General features: G+C 41.1%; 1 protein-coding gene and 1 long non-coding RNA gene across 5 annotated transcripts in view; both read right to left on the bottom strand.

Moving 5' to 3' along the window:
• The window catches only part of stox2b (storkhead box 2b), a 44,752-nt gene that overhangs the window by 27,684 nt on the left and 837 nt on the right, over positions 1-16,231 (bottom strand). The window lies entirely within an intron of this gene.
• On the bottom strand, positions 6,043-16,036 carry LOC137602618 (uncharacterized). Of its 4 annotated transcripts, XR_011037187.1 has the most exons (6): positions 14,090-16,036; positions 13,358-13,406; positions 10,774-10,812; positions 9,654-10,655; positions 9,397-9,501; positions 6,043-6,139 (listed from the first exon to the last, which is right to left on the bottom strand). It is a non-coding gene; the product is annotated as an uncharacterized lncRNA (long non-coding RNA). The 4 variants fall into 4 exon arrangements; XR_011037186.1 differs by having other exon boundaries at positions 13,358-16,036; XR_011037188.1 differs by lacking the exon at positions 10,774-10,812.

The raw sequence follows: 16,231 nt of genomic DNA, 5'->3' as shown, positions 1-16,231 counted from the left end.
TCGTCATCACATTCCTGATTTCTCTGACTGCACACAACCTCTTTGTGCTATGGTTAACCTTGTTGGCATGCAGAACCTTACTGCCACGTTGGACTGGACCCCTGCTGCTGAGGCAGCCTTCTCACACCTTAAATGCTGCCTTTCATCTGCAGCCTCACTCGATATCCCCAGGTATGATCGGATGTTGTTTTTGGATGATGCTGAAAAAGCATCCAGCATTTCTGCTGTGCTTTTTCAGAAGGGGGATAGTGGATAACGGAATGTCTGCATGTATGTTTCAACTCCATTGGACAACTATGAAAAACGTCAAATTCCATGTTCGTCTTTCGCATCAGCCCTCGCTAGAATAGTTCAGAAAACTGCACAAATGGTGTTACATCATCCATTGACAATCAGGACTGGACATGACACCGTTCAATACGTCGCTAGCCAACTCTTCATCATGACAGGAGGACGACAAAGAAAAATTGAAGCAGTCCTCACTCAACCACACATTATCTTTTTCCACAATGGAATCAACATAGCAGAAGGACTGATTGAAGGAGAACCACATTACTGTACAGAAAGAATTCAGAAAGACAGAAAACCAAGAGAAGACTTGTACAAGCAACCACTGACAGACCCTGACTTGACACTGTTCACAGACGGATGTTGTTTCAAAGGTATTGACGGCCTGCAATCAGGCTATGCTGTTGTCCAATACCAAGATGACAATTTCACAGAATTCAAAGCAGAAAGACTTGATGGACCACAGTCAGCATTAAGAGCTAAAATAGTCGCGGTAGCAGAAGCGTTAAAGCATGCTGCTGGACGAGCTGTAAATATCTTCACTGATTCAGCTTATGCTCATCTTGTTGTACATAACGCTCTAAGAGAATGGCAAAGAAATGACTTCCAGACAGCTTCTGGTAGTCCAATCAAGCACCTGGATGACGTAATGTATCTCCAGGAAATGCTAATGCTACCAAAAGAAGTAGCAGTAATCAAATGTCAAGGACATTCAAAGAAAAATTATTTTATGGCACAAGGAAATGATGCTGCAGATGCTGCAGCGAAAAAGGTGGCAGGATATCGGCCAGCACTTCAACTCTCGGTGAGTAATGCAGAACTTGAAAGTCACATAACGAATGAAATGATCCGAGAGTGGCAGGTAAAAGCAAGTCCAGAAGAAAGGAGTGTGTGGAGGTGCAAAGGGGGTGAGAAAGATAAAGGAGGAATTTGGAGAAAAGAAGGTAAGCTGGTTCTGCCTCAAAAACAATTGAAAACTTTAATTCAAGAGGCCCATGGACTATGCCACGTAGGCACGGATGAAACACTGAGACGACTCTGTGACTGGTGGCATCCGTTGATGAGAACAATAGTTAAAAGTGAACTGCAGGACTGCAGTGTTTGCAACAGACATAATTGTCTGCTAACAACCAAACTACCTCAAGGGGTGCAGTATCAGGACGTAACAGCGTCTGGTCAGGTGATTTCAATGGATTTTCCTGACATGATTAAGTCAGTGTCAGGTTACCGCTATCTGTTGGTGATAGTGGACTCATTTTCAGGGTGGCCAGAAGCTTATCCCTGCAGAGCAGAAACAGCTGCTTCTGTTGTGAAACATCTTGTGAATCATTATATTCCAACTCATGGGTTTCCGAGGAAAATTCGATCTGACAATGGAATTCATTTCAAAAACATCTTCAACAGGTTGAACACATGTTGGGTTTGAAACACACTTTTGGTTCCGTGTACCATCCACAATCTCAGGGAAAGGTTGAAAGAATGAACAGAAATATCAAGGAAAAGATGGCCAAGGCTTTGGCCTCCATCTCAATGAATTGGCTACAAGCCCTACCAGTAGCCCTAATGAATGTTCGCATGTCATTAAATTCCTCCACAGGCTGGACTCCATTCGAGGCTCACACTAACAGACCTTTTCCAGCTCCAATAGCTCCACTGGAACATGACCCAACGATCCAAGGCCCAAAAGGCCTCCAAGGACTAACCATCAATTTTTCTCACTTGACAGGTCCGCATGAGAAGCCCCTGAAATGTGTGAATGTGTATAGCTAAGAGTAATCAAAAGGAAATGGTCTGAACCTAGGTGGACAGGTCCCTACCAAGTCAGTGAGCGAACGGGAACTGCAGTCCGTTTGCTAGGAAAGGGGGACACCTGGTTTCACCTGACGTCCACCAGGCCTCCAAAGACCCCAACGAGAGTCGCTCTCCCTTCTCCATCACCACAAAGCTGCTAAAGGTGGTGACGACCACCGAACTTCAATCCCAAGTAAGGACGTCGAGCCTCGGCTCCAACTGAGGACAGCGAGTGGTGGGTTGGAGGTATATGAGACCTCCCTCTCATATCATCAGTAAGATGGGAGCGATACTTAAAACAACTGTTGGATGTATTGTGGTAGTATCATCCTTGTATTGGATTGTAGGTTTTTTCTCTGAACCATTTAAGGCATTGCCCAAAAAGCGCTATCTACATAATGAGATTGTTGGTATTGACATTTGGTCATCACAACTTGACGGACATTATCTTGATCACAACATTTGGTACCGTTATGCATATGGCGCAGCTAAGTCATTAAACCAATCGAATTGTTATGTTTGTTCTCTTATGCCACACTCCTCCAGCCAACCCCCTTTATATGACTCCTGAGGCAGCCAGGTGTGTGGTGCAGCAGTCACTTATGGGACCCTGTGCTTTGGCTACTAATATCTTAAAGATTAGATAATGTTCTACAGTCTATCAATACCTGCTCGATTCGTCCCCTGGCATATAACGTGACAGGCACGTCCATTGGTTATTGTGTGCATCTTCAGAGGATGAATCATTCGGTGTGTTTAAACAGCACGACGGGTCATACACCTGTTGGCAGACTTGACTATGAATATTGTAACCAGGTGTTCTCCTTGCTACCATGGGATGTGCGATGTGCCCTACCACCTTTACCGGACATCATGTGGTTGTGTGGGAGACAGGCCTATAATACTTTGCCCTCACAGTGGACAGAATTGTGTGCGCCCATATGGGTATCAGATCACACTGTAATTGTCCATCACCTCTCTGTGGCTTACCAACATCATAGGCGTTATCGCCGGGATGTTCGAACATTTATACCACCTACATTTGCCCCCCATGATCCAAAGTGGGGAAGTAATGTGCCTGCAGAATATAGATACTGGAGCCTAGGAGATCACATTGCCCACAGTTTATTTCCTGTAACTGGGATTGGAAAGGTAGCCTTGAGAGTTGAGACCATTGACTATAGATTCAATTCATTTGTAAACGTGACTATTGACGTAATCCATGGGTACAACCGGGAAATAGACGCATGAGAGTAATGTTGCTACAACATCGTATTGTCCTTGACCTTTTAACTGCAGCTCAAGGTGGAGTATGTGTCCTTATCAATCAAACCTGTTGTACTTATATTCCTGATGAAATTCATGAATCCATTGAACCCCGGCTGAAAGGATTGGAAAACTTGCGTGATGCAGCTGCGCGAGATGGTATGTCTAACCCCTCTTTGTGGGACTGGTTGATTTCTGGTGCCTGGTGGCATATTTTGTTAAAATTCCTAATGCCTGTTATTGTTGTTCTTGTATTATTCTTGTGCTGTTTTAGCTGTGTTATACCAATGTTACGGTCATCTCTCATGAAGACACTCTCTCCTGCCAGGCAACTCTTTCTCAGCGATGTTAAATCATTAGCTGACCCTGACCCTGCTGATATTTAGGAATAAGGTTTGTGGTTGAACTCTTTCGAGTTCGAAAGGGGGAATGATGATGTACATATGTATATGTTAACACACAATTTTTAACACTTTGAATTACAACTTATAATTCACTATTGTAAATCACCACTTTTATTTAGTGTGCCTGTTAAACCATCTTTACCTTGCAGATAACACAATGACTTACAACTTCCCTAAATGTGACCTCTGACTGAAGAATTATGTGAGTCAGCCAGCATGACCTTGAGTTGATCCTGCAGCTGCGAGATAGTAGTGTGAGCCTCCCCAGAACATGAAATATTTGCCACAAAGTGAGAATATGGAGAACACTTTGTGGTGGCATCTTCTGATAGGATGAGTTAGATCATCCCATGTTTATTTGACACCTACTAGAATGGGTATAAATATTGTATGTGTATTATGGTTCTTGGCACACAGCTTGGAGTCTCTTTCCTGTTAGTCTCTGTGCGCAGAAATTTCTGTCAATAAAGTATTTTCTGTGTTTGCAGCTTTACTTGGTTTTGTCCTGTTTATTCAACTTCGAAAAGAAATTGTCCTAGTTCAAGATCAACGAACACGCCGAAGGGCCTCGAGGTCAGCTGTCCTCCTGGACCAGGTTTTCTGGCCTTTCCTTCAGTAGCCACAGCTGCCCTGGGGCAGACTGACGGAGGGGTCTACAGCGCAGATTGGCAGCGCAGAATCACTGCGTTTTTGTTGATAGTCCTGTCTTTGTTCTTTTTATAAATAAACTTTCCGCCAAAAGGTCCGAGTGGGCTTGCCTCACTCTCCCGTGTCGGGTCCATCTTTGTTGTCAGTCACTCTGCTTTTGGCTAGTGGCGCAGGTAGGAAGTGACGTCGCTGCAGCCTACGGGTCACTCAATGGGCCAAATTTAAAATGCTTGTGCATTGACTCGCCACTCGCAATTGAGTTAATTTTTATAGCGCGTTAATTTGCAGCGTAATTAATATGATTAACGCATTAAAGTGACAGCCCTAGTATTTCTAATTGTATTTACTACTTATTTACCACTTTTCCACTATAATACATCTTTACATTCAAGTTATCAATAAAATGCCACTGCAAAAAATGCAAAAGAAATTTCTGTTTGCTATCTGTACTTTCCTTTTTTTTTCTACACTGTAAAAAACTGTTTTGTTGAATGAACATAATTTTGTTATTTTATTAAGTTACATAATTTTATTATGTGTACTGAAATGATCATTTCTACGTAAATTCTATTAAATTATATTCTGCAAGTCCCCAAAACTATTTTGAGTAGATTTAACACAAATTTCCTTAGTAAATCCTATTAAATCCATTTTAAATGTATATAATTATGCATGTTTTTGAATTTTTTTTGTATACTTCCAAATCAATTAAATTGTTTAAATACTATCTATTTTTACTAAGCTGACTCCAATAAAATATTTTTATCTATCAAATATCACACAGAATCACAAAATGTGTTTATACAGCCAACTTTAATATGGAAAAAATATTTAACATTGAACAAACCATACAGAGTGGGCCACATCTGTTAAACAAAATAAAAACAGATCACATTAACCTTTCTTTGCCAACTTCACAAACACCAAACAAAACAACTGTTGAAGAAATTTTACAGTCCAACACCAACTTTGTTCTTTAGTCCAGGGACTTTCGGGGAAACCTTTTCCCATGAGTAATTTTGAATGAATTCGTAATAGCGTCTCAGTTCCATGGGGTGGGCGAGGTTCAATGCGTAGATCACTCCAAGCATCACTGCACAAGCCTGGGCTGCAGAACCAATGTTGTCCAGAATGATTGCTCCATCTCCATTCTTCTTGCCAATGACGTAAATGCCCATGGCCCACTTCTGCATGTCTGTCAGGATGGCATTTCCTTCAATGTCCTGTATATTTTAAGCAAGTATGAGAAAAGGAAAACTTTAGAATGCTTTTCAACATATAAACATTTTACCATACATTATACATTTTCAGATTTCAGTCAGGGCACTGTCCATTTGTGTGTCAAGAGTTTTATGGGTACTGTGTGTTCCAAGGTGTAGTGTTGTGCTTCAACTCTATGGCTGGCTCTATCGTATAATCAACAGCGACAAAACATTTTACTATACTGATTAGGACAGGTAAAGCAGAACAAGAAACATAACAACATGTCAAAAATTCTATAATGGCGCACTGTAACAGCAAAAAAAAATTTTTAAACACAACAGGCACCTCTGCTGTACACTGAAGGGACCCAGGGGGGAGCCAAAACTAGAGGACAAACAACTTAAAAATCTAAAATACAAGGTACATTCACAACAATAACTTACCATATAATCATGGATCAGATGTCCATCATCTTCACCAAGGTATAGGCCAAATTCTCTAAGGACAGCTTCCCATTTTCAATGAACATCACTTGCAGCCTGTGTTAAGAGAATCCACTAATTAAAAATATTTCCAGGCACTAAAGTAATTACAAAAATATTTTCAGTAAAGCATAATAAATCATCAATAAAAACTTTTCAATCCACAGTTATAAAAGGAATAAGGTTATTTATTACATAACAAAATGATTGTGGTGTGGTTACAATATGTGACATGAATTGGTGTGTAGGATGGAAGTGCTGTGTTAAACATGGTCAAATATCTTGCTCAGTATAGGTGGTGTACATTAACTGTTCCACAAGAGAAAACATGGCAGTTTTTCTGTAAATATGTCAAATATGTGTCTTACATTAATGATTGGTATGTGTCTGACATTAATGTTACACACCTGGAAAAAATTGTTGGTACTCTTCTGTGGATGACAGAAAAATCCACAATGGTTATTGAAAACACTTGAAACTTACAATAGTAACAATAAATAAAAATGTATTGAAAATTACATCATCAAAATCAGTCATCACTTTTTAATTGTCGTAAAAATGATGGTACCTCTGTAAAAGATTTTTTTAAAATTGACCAGAGGGAAATAAATAACTCATGTGTTTCCTGTAATTGGCATCACAGGTGTGTTGAATCTCATAAGTAGTCAGTCTGCCTATTTAAAGAATAACAAATAGTGTGCTGTTTGGTGACATGATGTGAACTGCACTGAAAATTTAGAAAGCAATGGAGAGAGTTGTCTCAGTAGCTTAGAAAGAATATTATAGGCCAGCATGTTAAAGATAAAGGCTATACGACAATCTCTAAGCAGCTTGATGTCCCTGTGACAGCAGCGGCACATATTATTCAAAAGTTTAAGATCCATGAAACTGTAGCCAATCTTCCTGGACGTGGCCCCAAGAGGAAAATTGACGATAAACTGAATAGGATACTTCAAACACCAGGACACCCTCGGCCGGAGGTCGATGATCAACTTTGTAGTTGTATCATCAGACCTCCAACCATGTGTGTTGGACACTCGGGTGAAGAGAGAGGCAGAGCTGTCAACTGATCACTACCTGGTGGTGAGCTGGATCCGCTGGCAGAGCAGGAGGCTGGACAGACTTGGCAGACCCAAACATGTTTCGAGAGTCTGTTGGGAACATCTGGCAGAACCCTCTGTCAGTGAGGTCTTCAACTACCACCTCAGGGAGAGCTTCTCTTTGATCCCGCAGGAGGATGGCGACATTGAGTCAGAGTGGACCACGTTCTCCACCTCCATTGTCGAAGCAGCTGCTCGGAGCTGTGATCGCAAGGTCTCTGGTGTCTGTCGCGGCTGTAACCCCGGAACCCGGTGGTGGACACCGGAAGTAAGGGATGCTGTCAAACTGAAGAAAGAGTCCTCTCGAATCTTATTGAATTGTAGGACTCTGGAGGCAGCTGACAGGTATAGGAAGGTCAGGCGTGCTGCAGCCCGAGTAGTTGCGGAGGAAAAAACCAGGGTCTGGGAGGAGCTCAGGGAAGCCATGGAGGAGGACTATCGGTCAGCCTTGAAGAAATTCCGGCAAACCATTCGGCACCTCGAGATGGGGAAAGTGGTGGACGTCCAACACTGTTTACAGTAGCAGCAGAAAGCTGCTGACTTCGACTGAAGATACTGCGGACTCGTGGACTCGTCCATCACTCAAGCTGAAGTCACCGAGGTGGTTGCCAAACTCCTTGATGGCAAAGCACCGGGGGTGGATGAGATTCACCCTGAGAACCTGAACTCTTTGAATGTGCAGGGACTGTCATGGTTGACACGTCTCTGTAACATCGTACGGCAGTCGGGGACAGTACCTCTGGATTGGCAGACCAGGGCGGTGGTTCCTCTCTTCAAAAAGGGGGACCTAAAGGTGTGTTGCCACTATAGGGGGATCACACTCCTCAGCCTCCCGGGGGAAAGTCTATTCCAGGGTACTGGAGAGGAGGATTAGACCTGTATTTGAACCGAGGAGGAACAGTGCGGTTTTCGTCCTGGTCGCGGAACACTGGACCAGCTCTATACTCTCCACCAATTTCTCGAGGCTTCGGTTGGAGTTTGCCCAACCAGTCCACATGTGTTTTGTGGATCTGGAGAAGGCATTCGATCGTGTCCCTCGTGGTATCTTGCGGGGAGTACTTTGGGAGTATGGGGTTTGGGGCCCTTTGCCGGCAGTAAGTCAGACCTGTTCCAGGTGCGCTTTGGACATCAGCAGGGCTCTATCACCGGTTCTGTTCATAATTTTATGGAAAGAATTTCTAGACGTAGCCAGGATCCAGAGGGAGTCCGGTTTGGGGACCAAAGGATTTCATCTCTGCTTTTTGCAGATGATGTTGTCCTGTTGGCCTCATCAAACCTGGAAACTTCAGCGTGCACTGGGACTCTTTGCAGCTGAGTGTGACGCGAGTGGGATAAGGATCAGCACCTCTAAATCCGAGGCCATGGTTCTCGACTGGAAAAGGGTAATTTGCCTTCTTTAGGTTGGAGAAAGTCTTTGCCCCAAGTGGAGGAGTTCAAGTTTCTTGGGGTCTTGTTCACGAGTAACAGAAGGATAGAACATGAGATTGACAGACGGATCGGTGCAGCTTCCGCAGTGATGGGGTCGCTGTATAGGTCTGTCATGGTAAAGAAGGAGCTCAGTCGCAAGATGAAGCTCTCGATTTACTGGTCAGTCTATGTTCCAACTCTCACCTATGGTCATGAGCTTTGGGTCATGACTGAAAGGACAAGATCCCGAATACAAGCGGCTGAAATTAGTTTCTGCCATAGAGTGGCTGGGCACACCCTTAGAGATAAGGTGAGAAGCTCAGTCACCAGGAAGGAACTCGGAGTAGAGCTGCTGCTCCTCCAACTTGAGCGGAGCCAGCTGCGGTGGCTTGGGCATCTGTTCAGGATGCCTCCTGGACGCCCCCATGGGGAGGTCTACAGAATTTGTTTAATTGCAGTGATTGCCTCAAAAGGTTGTGCAATAAAATATTAAGTTGTGGGTACCATCATTTTTGCCCAGGCCTGTTTCATAAGTTTGTTTTTTTAAATAATTCTGTTGAACCACAATTCCAAGGTATTGTTTGATTTTGATTGAAAATTTTCTATTAATTTTTTGTTATTGTTACGCTGGTAAGTTTCAAGTGATTTTGGTGACCATGATTTTGGGTTTTCTTTCATTAACAGAGAGGTACCAACAATTTTGTCCATATGTTTATATTAAACCACACATATAGACAACAATGAATGAACAGATACCTCTTGTAAGATATGCAGATGTTTGGCTAGTTTCTGGCCGGTGACACCTACCTTTTTCTGGAAAACTGCTGGCAGCTGAGGCCCAAGACTGTCCAACCATGCCATGAAGGTCGTCTCCAGTGGATGTGTTGAAATTCGCTGAAATTCAGCTTTTATCTGTTGCACATTAAAAAGTGGCAGAAGACAAATAAGACTACACTCAGTTATTAATGTAATGGTGATTCTTCTAATACACAGAGAAATCATAAAACATAGTGGAAATGTACAATGAAAAGAGGCACACTGAATGGAAGCAAGTATGTATTTACCTCATTAATATGGAAAAGTGCAGGCCATCTCGCTTTCATTTCTCTAGCACCTGGACTTCCATGCACTGCTTCTTTTCTTCGGTAGGAGAAAGTTTTAGACATCTCTCTAACATCTGGTGCTCCGTTTCTTTGTCTGACATAAGCCAAAAGTTCAACTCGCAAGTTTTTTCCAGACTGTCATCTGCTTCACCAGCGGGGTGTGAAGGACAATAATTGACCTCTGCCTTTTTAGCCTTATTTACATTTTTGGCTGGGAAGCATTCATCTCTTGATTTATTTTTCAGTGCATTAACAGTCACTTCACAACATCCAATGTTACGCATCTTGTCCGGTAATTAGCCATTTTGTATTTCAGGCTAATCATTCAGCTGTAGTATCCAGTGGCAGGCAGATCTTGCAAACAAGGAATTTTTGATGAGTGCACTTGCTACATCATCTGGTGATTTTGTGGATATCCTGTACACTGGAAAATTTCTTCAGACTTCAGCCCTTGTATAATCTTCAGACTTGTCCAAGTCTCTCTGAATATGTCATTTCCCCACTGAAGCTGAACCTCCACATTGTATGGAAAGCGAGGAATGGTGAAGTCGGCCAAGCACGCGTTCTCAGCTCACTGTCTGAATGGGACAGAAGGATGGTGGTGTCGGAGTCAGATGAAGACATTGAGGACATACTGTGGTGTGTGAATGCTTGACAGGTTTACAGATGATCCAGCAGTGTTTGGAGAGTTTTGCCTTGAAATTGATTCATATCCAAACAATTTTGCAAGTTTAATTGTTTCTCTGTCTTGAATGTCTTGAACTGATGTAATGTTCATGAACTCATTATTGAAGTCAGGATCCATGAATTGAATGCAGAAGTTTCTTTCAATTCCAAATGTATCACAATTTTTTTTGTGTAAGTCCCTTAAAGTCGTTGGCTTTCCTGAGTGGAGATCAAGTCTTCTGTAATCATCCTCTTCTACGATGACTCTAAGCTCCATGGGCCCTGCCATTCTTTAATCTAAAGATGAAAGACAAACAAAAACAATAATAAAAAATGAATAAACAGAAGAACATGTAAGCGCAACATGATTTAGTGTGATCTCTCCTTGTATATATATGAATCTTTTATGTATCACCATTCAACGGCCTCCAATCCTGTAATCTGCCAAGGGGTACTGGTCCATGAGGGCACCAAGTTGAATGAGGGAGACATGATAGATTGGACACAATTTAAATGCTCTAAAATGCTCCATATACCAAGCAACAAACTCTTTGACAATGAACCTCAAGTTTCCCTCTAAAACAACCATCTGGACTTGTGCAAAATCAGACAAGCCACCAATAGTCCCACAAACAACAACTATGCCCTCTCTGTATGTCATTCCATTGACAGATGCAGTCTTAGTGAGCTGAGTGTGTGCAATATTAGGGTATTTTAGTTTCACAGCTGAGACAGTCAGCTGTATTTTTTGGTTGTAATATGCCATCATGAACTGATATTTCACTGCCAAGGATAACAGTATATTTTTGAAGCAGCGTGTGTGACCAGCGACCCGTTTAAAAAAAACTATGCTTTGCTTCAAATCTCATTGTCCACAAGCAAACAAGTGGATCAAAAAATGGAATCATCTGTGGATAATGTTCAGCAAAATTATGTTTTGGTAAAAGTTTTATAACGGGAAACATCTCTTATAGCCAGCATCTGTGATCACAGATTCTTTCCTCAAGGAACCCAAGTGACTGCACAGTATGCACTGGTGCCACAACTAAATCCACAATATCGCCCAGGTCGAAAATGATCTGCCAGGCTGGCTCATTTGAGGGCACTACCTGTCCAATCAAACATGGGAGAAAACACAAGAGACTCCAATTTCGTGAGCGTTCCCTCCAATAGTTTTTTTCTGCATGAAGGTCTTTGGAATAGAATGTGGACGATTACCCGTCTGTCCATATGTAAGGAAATTTCAAAATGGACTCATTAAGACTGTCCAGTGTGAAATACTTTTTGGACATTGAATGGTTCAGACAATGTGACAACTCAACTGGTATTATGCCTTCAAAGAGGTGTGCAACATCTGGAGGGTAGCCAGTGCAAACATTGAAATGAGAAAGACATGCAGAGAGAACACACGGCTTTTTAACAACATAACATGGTTTCATATTGCCCTCTGCTGAACTAACATGCACTTCATGTGTCTCTTTGCTTCTGAGAGTAAACACATCTGAACCCACTTCTTTCTGCTGAATTTACGATTTCTTGGTCAAACAAAAACAGCAACTGTACTCACCTACAAAATTCTCTGTTAATCAAGCAATTCCATGCACTCCCAAATTATCTGCCATAACACATTGTATTGTGCCCTTAACAAAATCACCAAGCTGTGCAATAAAAATACCATGACTTTCTAAAGTTACAAGATCCCTCAACAAGGGCTCAAGGACTTTTTCATAACTGTAACTCCTGACATCTTCACACTTGCACAGTAAAGCCAAATGAATGGAAGACAATGAGGAATGGGAAATAGGCGGTAAATTGCTGACAGTCCAATAAACAGCAAAGATTTTGTTTTTTGCGAGATGTGCCAAGCGGATTGCAAATCTCAAAATCATCCACGTACAAATTAAGAAACACTATCATTTGGCCTCCTGATAAAAACTTGTTTTCTTTAAAAAACAAACCATCTTGGTACCTATATATCACTTTGTCTTCTTTTTTCCTCTTATGTGACACTACTGTCTAATAATTTTAGAATGTGACAGTCTGAGAAAAGATAGTGCAGAACTTTTAATACTGGAATACAATATATTGCAGTGCTCTTCTGCGTTTTTCATCCAATATATGTTCTATGGGTTCCACAACTTTGAAATTGTCCTTATAGTATTTTTTGCGCTTAAACGATGTTGCCAAGGGACAGCCTTTATCAATTGACTTGCATATGGGATTAGATACACAGACAGCAGATGCAAGTTCTTGAGACAGTTTGATCAACTTGCAGGATGTAACTACTGAGCACTACTTGTATCACATCCGTTGCACTACACAGAGATGCTACTCAAAAAGTACTGAAGTTCTTTGAGCAATTCATCAATTGCAGCACTTGGCACACAAAAAATATTTTCTAGTTTTAATAATAATGCTACAAGTTTTTGCTCAATTATATCTGTCTGATCGTTTGTTGTATTCAAATCAACATTAGGCTGACTGTTGTAACAGCACTCCTCATTGTCTGAACCACCAGGCTCTACAGTTTCAATCACAGGAAGTCCATGGACTACATCATCCTTAAAATCTACAAATGAGTACATGCTGTGTTTCCAACTTTGGTGAGACTTGAATGTACGATACATGTTGTAACTTGTATCTTGAAAGCACTTAATGTGAGGGAATGTAATATTAAAAGAGAGTAAAGCTGTTCAAACATGCTAATATGATGTTACTGTCTGATTGGAAAAGCGATGACATAGAATCATACAGCACGGGCACTTAAAACCACTACATGTGTATGGGAAATCATGAGGACACCTTATTGGAAACCTGCTGAACAATTTTAAAAAGGCACAGCTTTCCTAGTTTCATCTATCCTTTACTAACAACCATGGTGAGGCCTTGAGAGACATGTCACACTTACCACACCTAAATTTGATTATATTCTTTTAGCACAATTGGCAGTTTTATTGATGAAATTAATGTCATTTTAAACTGATCAATGCATTACTTACCTAAAGAATCTAGAGGTCCAAAACTTGGTTCAAAATCAGATGTGTAAACCTGCCAAATATAAACATAATATAAAAAACATGTTACCAACATTGTCCGTAAGAAATTTTATGCTAATTATTGAGTAAAAAAGTCTACATCTCAAATATGTTTCAGCACGACTGAAATATACCGGTCAAATATACATCAAATGACAGATTATTGAGGAAAAGAGATGTTTTGTTATTTATTCCCAACTAGATTACTTTCTATGTGCTATACTTAAATATAATATAGGTCACTTCACAGCATTCGGATATTGCATAACTTATTCATTTAAAAAAATAACATTTAACTTATTAACATTTTAAAGATGACTTTAAAGAATTTTGATGATAGTGAAAATAGTAAATAAAGTCTCGTGTTCAAATAATATGTTGTTGGAACTGCAGTGGTTTTATCCTTTCTGGAGAACATATTTACTGTACAATGAGCAGATGCTCACAAGAAGTTTGTTTAAGATTCAGCCTTAAACTAATACCATTACTAATACTGCCTAGTTCATTAGTGTTTAACCACATTCAATATCAGGAGCATCAACAAGCTAGCACATCCTGACATGGCTAGCTTAACCACCTGAATTAATTAGACCCATATCTGTAACTATTTGAGTACATAATCATTTGAATCAAGTAAATTGGGCTTAAACCATGGCGAAAGTAAACTAAACATACCAATTATTGTTGAAGACTTACCCAAACAATTCGAAATCCAGCCTGTAAAGAGGCGAACATCCAACTGCAGGGTGTCCCAACTCCAGAGTGACTGACCAGCACCCCAAAATCCTAAAAAGGTGGGATGTTCTTGCGCATTCCGCCTTTTTAGGACATCCAGTTTGAACAAAATCCAAACCTGATATGGTTAGGATTTTGGTTACTCTTAATATTTTTGAGCACCATTAAACTAAATAAAATATGATACATATTTTTGACAAAATAGGACAAAATTACTTATAATTTGTAAGTGTAGTTAACAAACACAAGTATTTCGATTCAAATGTGTTTAAATAATGTAAGTAACATTTACTAGGGGTCGTAATCACTTCTTTTCAGTGTACATAAAATTAGAAATTGAAGAACTGATCTTGATCCATATTTAGGGCGCGATCAATAAACAGCCAGGACCTGGCTGTTCTAGCAGGAACTTTCCCCTCTAGCAGACTGAAGGCTCGGCCGTTGTTGCTGCTCTTTTTGGTTATTTCCTTCTTGGTGTTCCTCCTCCAGGAACACCAAGAAGTTCTTGGAGGAGGTCAGCCACTGCTTCATGAAACGGGATACTCTAAACTTCTACACACTTGTAACAACGTCCTCACCACGTTGTCCTCAGTCAGGAGACGGCTCACACACTTCATGGAGATGTCGTAGAACATACAGCAATGATTAGCTGCAGGTGTAGTCCTCATGTTTAGGCAAGGAAATGGAAAGGTGACTTCCTGCTGAGGGGTTGGCTACGCTACATTAGCTGGAGACCTGACGAACACAAGTTACAACGGCTAGCTAGACAGGAAGCAGCAAGATTGGTTCATCAATCAGAGATCAAAACTAACATCGAAGGACAACAAGCCTGTGGCTCGGCTTCTCTGTTTGTCTGTTTGCTTCAATAACTGGACTGGTTTCGCTTCTTCTTCTAAACCTACACACATTTGTTAGCTAGTGCTAACATTTTAGCTCATGTTTAGGTCATATGCTCAGAGTAGGGTCATAAAAACAGTCACGGTATTAATGTTATTACAGTTAAAATGAGCTGATGTCATTTCTTCTGAAGTCTGACTGAATTAAGAAAGAGAACGCTGTGACGATCATGTGACGGATCTGAACCAGGCTGAATGTGGGTCATAATGGGAGCCAGCCCCAGTCTGAGGGACGTCACACCCTGGCAGATGGATGGATGGATGGACAGACGGACAGACAAGACAGAGAGACAGACAGACGGGCAGTTAGAAAGACAGACGGACACTTAATTAATCCCAAAGGAAAAAGCAATTTTTTTCGCACGGGATTTAGATAGAACACAATACATTCATTCACACATTCCACATTCACTCATTCTACATTCACACATTCTACATTCACTCATTCTGCATTCACACATTCTACATTCACACATTCTACATTCACACCTGCTACGTTGTGATTACTTCAGCTCTTGATCAGAGCCCTTTTTGGTGGGTGATGTTCAGTCATTCAGTCCCAGCACTAATACTTCCTGTTTATGCTTCATAGAGAACACATGGAGTTGTAGACATGTGACAGACATCAGCTGTGAGCCTTCCTCCCTTCCTCCAGCTCTTCCTTTTACACAAGCTCCTCTAGAAGGGCCCACAACCCCCCCAGAACCTTATATACTGAGGAGCTGTTTCCTCATCAACATGTGTAAATGTATATACAGGAAGTCCTCAAGATACGAACATCCAACTAATGAACACTATTAGATACAAACATCCAACTAACCAACATTAGTAGATACAAACATCCCACTAGTAGATACCAACATCTGACTAACAAATGTTAGTAGATACAAACAATCGACTGACAAACATTGGTAGATACAAATATTCGACTACCAAAAAATAGTATATATTAACATCCAACTAACAAACATTGGTAGATACGAACATCTGACTCAACAATATTAGTAGCAGCCCTGTCCGACTAGTCTAGTCCCCCCCTCCCCCCCAGCAGCATAACATCAACACCCAATAGGTTCAGATTTATCGTTATAGTCATGTTAACATTTTACATTCATCCACATGTGAAGCTCTGAGTCAGCAGATTTAACATCTGTTAGGGTAATGAAAGACGAAGATGTTCCTGCTATGTCTGCCCAGTCACCTGCAC

The sequence above is a fragment of the Antennarius striatus genome, chromosome 10, assembly GCF_040054535.1.
Source record: "Antennarius striatus isolate MH-2024 chromosome 10, ASM4005453v1, whole genome shotgun sequence".
NCBI classification, from domain to species: domain Eukaryota; kingdom Metazoa; phylum Chordata; class Actinopteri; order Lophiiformes; family Antennariidae; genus Antennarius; species Antennarius striatus.
Note: the sequence above shows the minus strand (reverse complement) of the source record. Positions and strands in the feature narration are given on the sequence as shown.